The sequence below is a fragment of the Tachypleus tridentatus genome, chromosome 13 (genome assembly GCF_004210375.1).
Source record: "Tachypleus tridentatus isolate NWPU-2018 chromosome 13, ASM421037v1, whole genome shotgun sequence".
Classification (NCBI taxonomy): Eukaryota; Metazoa; Arthropoda; class Merostomata; order Xiphosura; family Limulidae; genus Tachypleus; species Tachypleus tridentatus.
In genome coordinates this window covers 74076242-74086994 of record NC_134837.1, presented here as the reverse complement: position 1 = coordinate 74086994, position 10753 = coordinate 74076242, and positions in this window count along the sequence as shown.

The window sequence follows — 10753 nt, the reverse complement described above, 5'->3', positions numbered from 1 at the left end:
GTCTTGTTCTTATATTTCCTTTCTAAACTTCTTGTCTCTTTCTTCTTGGTGTACCTGCTGATGGCTCAACAGTAACTCTGAAAGCTTAAAATTAGAAACCGGGTTTCGATACTGGTTTTAGGTAGAACACAGATAGCCTATTGTGTGGCTTTACGTTTAACAAAAAATATTCTTCTTTCCATGTTTTTTATCTCTTGTTTCTTAATATTTTAATTTCATTTCACTTGTATGAAACAACAGTACAAACATCTATATCAAAACAACCTATCATACAACAGTACAGAAAATATGTAGAGTGACAAGTCACAACAGCTTTCAAGAGTTACAACAATACAACCACAATTATTGCACACTCTAAACCTTTTAAAGATCCGATGAAGAGGAAAAGCATCATTTACAACATTCTTTACGAATGTCGACTCCAGTATATCGAAGAAAAAAACTGACCAATAAAAATCAGAAGTTCGGATGACAATAGAAATGTAATTAAAATTCTGCGGCCAGAAGTACCAGACTAAAGGTTTTGCTTTTGAGAGAAGGTCCATGGGGGGGTTTGAAAGGAGAGTATTCCTAGCGGGAGGTTACAGGGAACAGACTCTCTTTGAAATTTTTGGGTATTTTTGGTCTGAAACCAGTACAGAATATATCCTTTAAAGATAAATACCAAACATGTATATTGTTCTAACCGTGTACAATAGCTGGCTCAATTACGTTTATTATATTGAGACTAAGATTTTCATAAGATTACTTAAACATACAGAGATGATTCAGTGATAATGCTGCACTTTTTTTTTTCAACTTTTCTGAAAATTGTGTTACTTGAAATGAAATTCCTAAAATTCTTAATGTAATACAGATTTAAATGGGAAAACTATCCAGGTAATCCAAATCATCCTAAATATGACCATTGTTTGGGCACAGTATATATTGTATCTGGCATTGATTCTGCTACATCTTAAAAACAATTATGTTCATATGCATTACTGTTTTCACATAAAATCAAAACCTATAAACTTCAGCCTGAATAACTGTATCAGTCTCTGTGTGAGTTAGAGATTATGTTGTTATTTTTTCAAATAAATATGACTCTATTTGTTTAATTGCTGAACTTTTCAACAGTTCCGGTAAATAACATATGTAATGAGGAATGTTTGTTAAATTTTCTATTTTGTTCATTGACTTAAGTATTTTCTGCCATCTGGAACTAAATATCACAATTTCCAGACAACAGACAACTAGAATTTTCAAGCACCGAGTTTATTTAACATTTTTTATTTTTAGTTAGCGCTAGACTTACCATCAACCATCTTTACCATTTTGGTGATCCATGCTGATTTGGAGTTGTTATGATAGAAGTTATTGTTACGTCTAAGTCATAATACACTGCTCTGTCTAACGTGTGCGGAAAGTCACAATAGTGTCACTAAAAAAAGAAAAACAATCATGGAAAAATCACACAATCTTCTCAACTTTGTGGCATTCTTATTTTGAAGTAGGTGTTTTATTATACGAGCATTAAGTAATGATTCTAGGAGAATATGTGCTCTAGGCAGGAATTTCACATGGACTCATCTTTATGCAAACGCGATTTTATAATGTTCAATGTTTTACTAGTACCTCATTCTTATAAACGCCAATAATACCAATACTACAGCAATGGCAAAAAGCCCACTAGATAGCACAAATCCAAATGAATTCCGAAGTAAACTTCCCTTTTCTCTGGCTCTTGTAGGTTCCAGGTGATTGACTAGTTCGCCTAGGCCGCGAGCTGCCATTGCAAATATTAATGTGCATATGCATAAATCTATGTCTGTTTTCTGAACTTGCAAAATTCGACCTTTTCAAAGGCACTTAGGAAAGAGCTTTATCATCAGTTACCCAATGCTTTAACGGACACCTTGTTGATTCACTTAACAAAACTATTTTCTAACTTTTAACTATTGTTAATTTTAAAGACAGGCAACAATTAGTTCCATGACATTCAAGATGTGATGGCAATCAACACATATCTGCTTACTTTAAAAAGTATATATTTACCTTTTCGTTCTACATTACATGCAAATACAACTAGAAAATCATGACATTGTGTTCGAAGTGATCTAGCATTATACAAAGAAGCTGTAAATCATGACCAACGCTTGTCACTAAAATTCGCTGTATTAACTGAATTACATAAACTTCCAGCTGCTGAATATCTAGAAATAAGTCACCTAACAGTTAAAGCTCTAAGACGAGGGTACTGTCATGGAATGACAAAATACATTAAAATAATGTTTTATCATGTCATCTGCAAGAGTGCTAGACTGCAAAATATACTAAACAAGGATTTGCAGGTCCAATTCAGAGTTTTAAAGTAACTGAATTTGATGGTGATATAGAAGTTGATATAATGGGATCTAATCCCAAAGCTTATGTTGAAAATAATTACTTATTGATTCTGTTTGTTTTCAAGAAAAGTCACATTGGACTATCTGCTGTGTCTACCATAGGGAATCAAATCCTAGATTTTAGCGCTGTAAGTCCATAAAGTTACTGTTATCTCACAGGAGAGACTTGCTAACCGTGACTGAATCTTTCAATAAATGGGTAATGTATCTACGAGAACTGTTGTGTATAAGTTAGTGATAGTTGTGAATTAGTACTTTTATAGTTACGGTATTCTCAATATACTTGTATCGGCAATGGACCACATTCTATCTTTTGTTGGATGTCAAAAACGTGGAAGGCTATAGGAATTAATCTTATATTTACCATCCTGTGTCATCTTCATTCAACTCTGATTTACAAAAAAAAAGAAGAGGAACATAAATAAAATAATCACTGCATTTGTTCATAAAACTTGATAAGTTCATTTACTTGACTTTTCTTTTTGCTATTAAAACTATGATTCATGTAATATCACCTTAGTTTGATATTTGCTGAGGAACCTACAAAGCTCAATATTGTAAACGAACATCTTGCAGAACTACAAAACACAATGTAGCTCAGACGTGAGCCAATAATTATAGAAGGTGGCCAGTTGTATTACAAGTTGGTTAAACGATATTTTTAAAATCTCATCTTGTAACGTCTGTTCTAAACAATTTTACTGTTAAATTTGTTTCTAGGTAAACAGTATTTTATGACATTAGTGATGTCGAGAAAACCCACTTGTAGAGAAATATATATGCAAAAACGGCTCGTTTGGGTTGAGAAAATATTTTACATAGAAGAGCGAACAACGTTTCGACCTTCTTCGCTCATCGTCAGGTTCACAAAGAAAGAGGTAACTGACCGGAAGCTGACCACATGTTTGAAAGGGGTTGTGTAACTGAGTGTCGGAATGTAGAGGGCGGTATTAGATGTTTGAATATATAATTTTATTTATTTTATTATATTAATATAGGTATAAAGGCGTTCCTTTATATTGGTTTAAGTTGTTGTATAAGTAAGGCTTCTTTAATTTTGAGTTTGTTTATGTTTGTTTCTTTATTTAGTATTGGAGTGTTTTCTATGGTTATGTTGTGTTTATTTGACTTGCAGTGTTCGAAAACGTGTGAAGGTGACTTTTTATGTTCTTTGAATCTGGTTTCCATTTTTCTACTTGTTTCTCCAATACAGAAGTCGTGGCAGTTATCACATTGTATTTTATATATAATGTTGGTGTGGTGTTTGTCAGTGTAGTTTTTACATAGTATAGACCTCAGTTTTGTGCCTGGTTTTTGAATAAATTTGGTATTAACTGGTATGTCATATTTTGTTACTAGTTTTTGCCAAATGTTGGTTATTTGTCTGCTGATGTCAGGAATATATGGTATACAGCAGTATATGGTTTTGTGATTTTTTGATTCGTGAGATATATTTACTTTTGTTGGTTGATTTTGCTTTCTGTCTAGGTGTGTGCGTATACTGTGTGTGTGTGTACTGGACTATACATTCCTTGGGACTCAGCACATGAAACAAAACAAAAACTCAACATACTAAGAAACCAAATAAACACAGCCATAAAACTATGCTCACCAGATAAAATTAACGATGAATTAGACAAAATAAAACATTACTTCATCAACATCAATAAGTTTCCTCCACAAACCGTAGAAAACATTATACGCACACACCTAGACAAAAACTAGTAACAAAATATGGCATTCCAGTCAATACTAAATTTATTCAAAAACCAGGCACAAAACTGAGGTCTATACTAGGTAAAAACTACACTGAAAAACACCACACCAACATTATTTATAAAATAAATACAATGTGATAACTGCCACGACTTCTATATTGGAGAAACAAGTAGAAAAATGGAAACCAGATTCAAAGAACATAAAAAGTCACCTTCACGCGTTTTCAAACACTGCAAGTCAAATAAACACAACATAACCATAGAAAACACTCCAATACTAAATAAAGAAACAAACATAAACAAACGCAAAATTAAAGAAGCCTTACTTATACAACAACTTAAACCAATATAAAGGAACGCCTTTATACCTATATTAATATAATAAAATAAATAAAATTATATATTCAAACATCTAATATCGACCTTCTTCGCTCATCGTCAGGTTCACAAAGAAAGAGGTAACTGACCGGAAGCTGACCACATGTTTGAAAGGTGTTGTGTAACTGAGTGTCACTGATGGTGTTATACAACTAACAATGTCATAAAATACTTATATGCAAAAACGGCTCGTTTGGGTTGAGAAAATATTTTACATAGAAGAACGAACTGAATGATCCTAGGACTGATGCTATATCAGCTAGTTTCTTTTCTTTTTTTTTTACTTACAATCTACAACGTCTCTTTGTTCACAAGAAAACTTTAAATATTAAAGTTTTTACTACTGACACTCAAATTAATATGAGTCAAAGGGTTTGTTTTGTTTTGAATTTCGCGCAAAGCCACTCGAGGGCTATCTGTGCTAACGGTCTCTAATTTAGCAGTGTAAGACTAGAGGGAAGGCAGCTAGTCATCACTACCCACCACCAACGAATAGTGGGATTGACCGGAACTTATAACGCCCCCACGGCTGAAAGGGTGAACATGTCTGGTGTGACGGGGAGTCACAAAGTTTTATGACCAAATTGTGGTATGGAATAATACAGATGCATTTGCAGGACTCCTTCTTACCGAAAAGAGAAGTGTATAATGTACCTTGACTTTGTTAATGGTATTTTGTTGTTATGATGATATTTCACTATGATGAAGATGATTAATTGTAATGATAACGGAAGAAAAATATTTATTTGACTTTTCCTGTTGTTCTTTAAAAGCTGAACCATAGCCAGAAATGTGAGAAAATCAAATCCTACCCGATTCACTATATGTTGTGATTAGTATCAGTTGTGTCTGTTTGAATGATAAAATACAGGATATGAGGAAACCTTCAAACAAAGAGAGAGAAGTGTGAATCGTTATCTTCTTAAAATTATTATTACGTTTATATTTAACCTCTTTTTCTAATAATTGTAATACTTACGAGGTCTGTTAAAAAAAATATGCGGACTGTTTGAATTGCGCGGCTCCAGTTGGTTCCAGGGTCGCTAGGTTCGCATAGATCAGCTGATTACGACGCCATTTCCCGATTGCAGATATCTTCATTTGTATATTAGCTACGCGGTTTTAAGTGAAGTGCGATTTTTTCGTTTGGCGGATTTCAGAATGAATGACCTGAAGGAGCAACGACTTGCTGTGAAATTTTGTGTTAAACTTGGAAAATCTGCGACTGAAACTTTTGCTAGGCTTAACACGGCTTACGGTGATGTTGCTATGAAGCGTACGGCATGTTTCAAGTGGCATGAACGTTTTAAGGATGGTCGACAGTCCATTGAAGATGATGAGCGTCCTGGACGTCCTTCCACGTCAACTGACGACCCACACGTCGACAAAATCAACACCCTGGTGCGGGCAAATCGACGTCTGACTGTCAGGGGAGCTTGCTGAAGAGTGTGGGATATCAGTTGGATCTTGTTACGAGATTTTGACCGAAAAATTGAAGATGCACCGCGTTGCTGCGAAATTTGTGCCACGCCTGATGACAGACAAACAAAAAAGCCCATCGCGTCCAGGTTTGTCAGGAACTGCTTGATCGTTCAGTAGAAGATGAAAACTTCTTATCAAGGATCATAACAGGTGATGAATAATGGGTTTATGGTTATGACATTGAAACGAAGGTCCAATCGTCCCAGTGGATGGGTGAAACATCCCCCAGACCCAAAAAAGCTCGCCAAGTTCGATCCAAGGTCAAGGTGATGCTGACAGTTTTCTTCGATGCTAAGGGTGTTGTTCACCACGAGTACCTCCCCGAAGGCTCCACAGTGAACCAGACTTACTACATTGAAGTTCTGAAACGTCTGAGGGACGCCATCCGTCGCAAAAGGCCAGAAATGTGGAGGAGTGGCGACTGGTTTTTCCATCACGACAACGCTCCAGCCCATTCAGCCCTCAGAACTCGTGAGTTTTTGGTCAAACACTCGATCACTGTTCTTCCCCACCCCCCCTATTCACCTGACCTTGCTCCTTGCGATTTTTTCTTGTTCCCCAAACTCAAAAGACCCTTGAAAGGAAGAAGATTTGAGACGATTCCCAAGATTAAGGCAAATGCGACGAAGGAGCTGGAAGACATTACAAAAGAAGTGTTTCCACTTGTTGAAACACCGTTGGAATAAGTGTGTGCGTTGGGGAGGAGAGTACTTTGAAGGGGTCCCAGACCTGTAACTTCTAAATAAAGTACATTTTGTTTTATGACGTTAGTCCGCGTATTTTTTTAACAGACCTCGTATTATTCTCATAGTGGGACAAAATGGTAGACACTGAGTGGCGCTAAGGTTTTTTGTTGTTGTTGTTTCGAATTAAGCACAAAGCTACACAATGGGCTATCTGTGCTTTGTCCATCATGGATATCAAAGCCCGGTTTTTAGCGTTGTAAGTCCGCAGACATACCGCTGAGCCACTGGGGGGCTGCTAAGGTTTTTATCATGGTAACTGTAGTCTTCTAAACGAGTTCGTTATTACACTTAAGTTTATTGATCATACGTTTTCTCAATAATCACTGATCGTCCGTGTTAAATTGTAATCTCGTTGTCCAATAGAAAAGAAAGAATACCTTAAACTTTATATGATTCTTATATATATAATTTTTCTTAATAATGTTTAATTTCTTCTTACTCATATATTATTTACTGATGTAGTTACTTTAAACTAATAATCTAACGCTTACTGGGTATTTGGATTTAGTTTCCAAAATTCTAGCTTTACTTTAGCTACGAGTAGCCTCAACGCCAAATCACAATTCCATTAGTGTGTTGATTACTAAATATTCTATGTACACGGTTGAATAAGGTTTAATTTAATGTAAAGAATGTTGTTCCTTGACTGGCTCGATTTGAAATGGTGGTCGTTGATTGTATAGCATCAGAATAATGTATACTACTGTTTCTTAGCTCATATCACAACCTTCTTCAAATAAAACTTTGCACCCACTACTAAACGAAACACCTTGTATTTAAAATCATCTCCAGTGAAATTTCATGACAATCCGCTTCCTAATGCCAGTGATATTAATAAAATACCATAGTACGTAATTGTTATACTACTATACTCTAGTCACTTGTAACGTACCACATATTTCTGAAATTATTGTGACATCTTGCTGATAATAGTTTAGTGGCGTAAGTCAAGTTCTACTTTACTGTCCAGATCTTGTTTGAAGTGTTTCAATTAGGTGGATAGTTTATAGTTATTCAGCTGTCAAAATATACTAGAGAATGCTGAGAAGTTGTTTTTGAGTGTCGTCAGAAATAATTGCAATAAATCTTCCCAGGAGCTTTGCAATTCGTATTACACTCTCCTTGGTGCCCAGTGACAGAATAGGAGGAAAAGAAGGCTTAGGAAATACTTTGAGTTTTACCAATTCAAATTAATATTGGTTTTAAGTGTTTTCCTGTAAAATCTGACATTAATGATCTGGCACAAGTTTTGTTTCACTGATAGCACTTTGGATATACTGGTGCTCAATGCCGAGGTAGAACATAAACGTAGTAATAAGGCATCATAATGTGACGAGGAATCCATTACAATTAATGAATGTTTAAAGAGTGACGTTTTGTTACCTCTGGTAGAAGATTTGTTAAGAATACAACGCACTTCACAAGAAGATAAATGTTGTTGTTTTTGAACATTTCTAATCTAATATTTGATACAAATGCAATCCAAACAAGCTACTTCTGTCTCAGTTTTTACACTATAATAGTTAACAGTTCATCTAAGAGCGATTCTTCCAAAGCCAGTTTCACAATTTTAAACAGACTTTATTTTGAAGCATGGATTATAAATTATAACTATGAAGTCAATAATGATTTAGTAAAAACTATAATTATTCTAAAGGCACCATAGAAGTTTATTAGATATCAAACCCCCAAACAGTAGGTTGTTCATTATATCTTGTGCTCTTGTAATGCCCATCTTAAAGCTCTACAACGGAATGCTCTGGGGTTAAAGTTAAATATACCACACGTTATGCAGGTTCATATTATTACAGTTTGTTAAAATTGTTAAACATAAAATTATTAATTATTCTTTCCTTAATTTATTATTACGGTCGTTTTCTTGGTGGTCGCGGTGGACCTTGTGTTTTATTCAGCAAGTTAACTTCCTGTACGTTTCTCCTGTAATGTTTAAAAGTTAAGATTGTGATGAAATCTCTCCCAATCGTCCTTGCTGTAACATACAATGTTTGTAGTACCTTTGATTATTAGTAATCATATTGAATGGCGGAAGACATTCATTCCTATGTACTTATGTGTAGGAATTTCAGAGCACACCATTCCCTTGGGGATTTGCACATATTGATATCAGTAGTGAAGAAGTGGAGCTTTTTATTTGTTTTTATAATTTTATTTTCCTTAACCCATCCACTGCGGCTGGGGCTTATATTTCCTAGTGCTCCCAACCCTTTACGAAGCGACTGGGGTAAATATTTCCCATTGTCAAAGTTGTTTACATCTTATTATGCTGGGTCCAGATTAATCGTCTTGAATATCATCATTAGACGGAAGGCTATCATCCTCTTGTCTCATTGTCTTTTCATCATCATGCATATGAACACCACTTGACTCACTTTATTTTTCTTCTAAATTATCTGAGTTAAATGTGCTTAGTGCATTTCCCTCAATATTTTCCACTTAGTCCTTCATTAACTAACAAGATGCTAAGCGAAACCATGTATAAACATTAGGTGGGATACCAATAAATACTTTTCAATTAATGTTACTCCCATACATACGTCATGCGCGGAAAGTTTGAATGACAATGGGAAACATCTGTCCTAGTAGCTGTGTAAGAGGGTTGTTGCACTCGGAAATATCTCTCTCAGTCGCAATGAAACAATGTTTTTACTTCTGAAGAATATTCGAAGAAAGTGCTCTAATCAAAAGACGTACATCAAAACTCACAATCAGAGATATAAACGAATATATTGGAAACAGTTTTGTTATTTTTTGAATGAACATTCACCTCCTTTCTTTGTGCTATTTGTGCAAATGGTATTTTCATTTAGAGACAAAGATGTCATTTTTGTTTCATGTGCTTCACTATTCAAAATTATATGAACTTATTTCGAACCTGGGCTGATATGTGGAGATTTTCCTGCTCTGAATTGAACTGTAAGTACAGGGTTGTTACACATAAGAATTATGCGGACATACTGAAACTCTGTGTGAAGAAGGTGAATATAACCTTAAGTAACAGAAATCAAATAACTCAGAAGTGTACTAGACAATTATTTGTTTGTTTGTTTTGAATTTCGCTCAAAGGTACACGAGGGCTACCTACGCTAGATATCTCTAATTTAGCAGCGTAAGACTAGAGGGAAGATAACTATTCAACACCACCTACTGCTTACTCTTGGGCTACTCTTTTACCAATAAATAGTGGGACTGACTGTCACATTATAATGCCACCACGGCTAAAGGGGCAAGCATGTTTGGTGTGACAACAATTCGAACCCGCGACCCTCAGATTACAAGTCGAGCATCCTAACCATCTGGCCATGCCAGACACTAAGTAATGACTGGAATATTTCATTAGTGCCTTGTAAGAAACCTGTTAGTTTTCTTCGAGCTGTTGATGGTACGTTGTATGGAGTCAATCGTTGTACTCCTTTGTTACTGTATTGTGTTTTAATTCATCCAGAATTGGACTTCTCTTACTTTTCATTTACTTCAGAAACAATATCTATCTATGTGGAAGCCATGACTTATAATCATACCCCTGTTTTGCAAATTTTGGTTTCTTAGACACCTTTAGCCCAAAAGCGACGGTATTTAATAGTCCAGTGGAGATTTAAATAGGTTACAATGTTCTGTGACCTCTGTCCTTCCATTCCTTGATAACCTCTTCAGCACTACAGTGGAATACTACTCCACATACTATGTTTATAGTGTTAACAGTTCTTTATTCATGTTTTGAAGCTTCTTCTCTTATTCTTCCCATCTTTGAGCCTTGGATTGTGCGTGGTTTTTCCTCCTCTTCCTTTGTATTATTATTGCTGATTTTAGTCTTGGTGAACTTCCTAAAAATGATCTAATTTGCATACATCACAATTTGTTTCTGACACTATTAACCAAATCTTTTACTGCAAAAATAGAAAAAAGAACATACATCAAAATATAGTTATTACAGTACTGTGTAAAACTGTTAGGACAATAGAATATTTTGTCCTTCTTTCCATTTTATTGGGCTAATTCTTTCATGCTATTACAGAATGTAAAT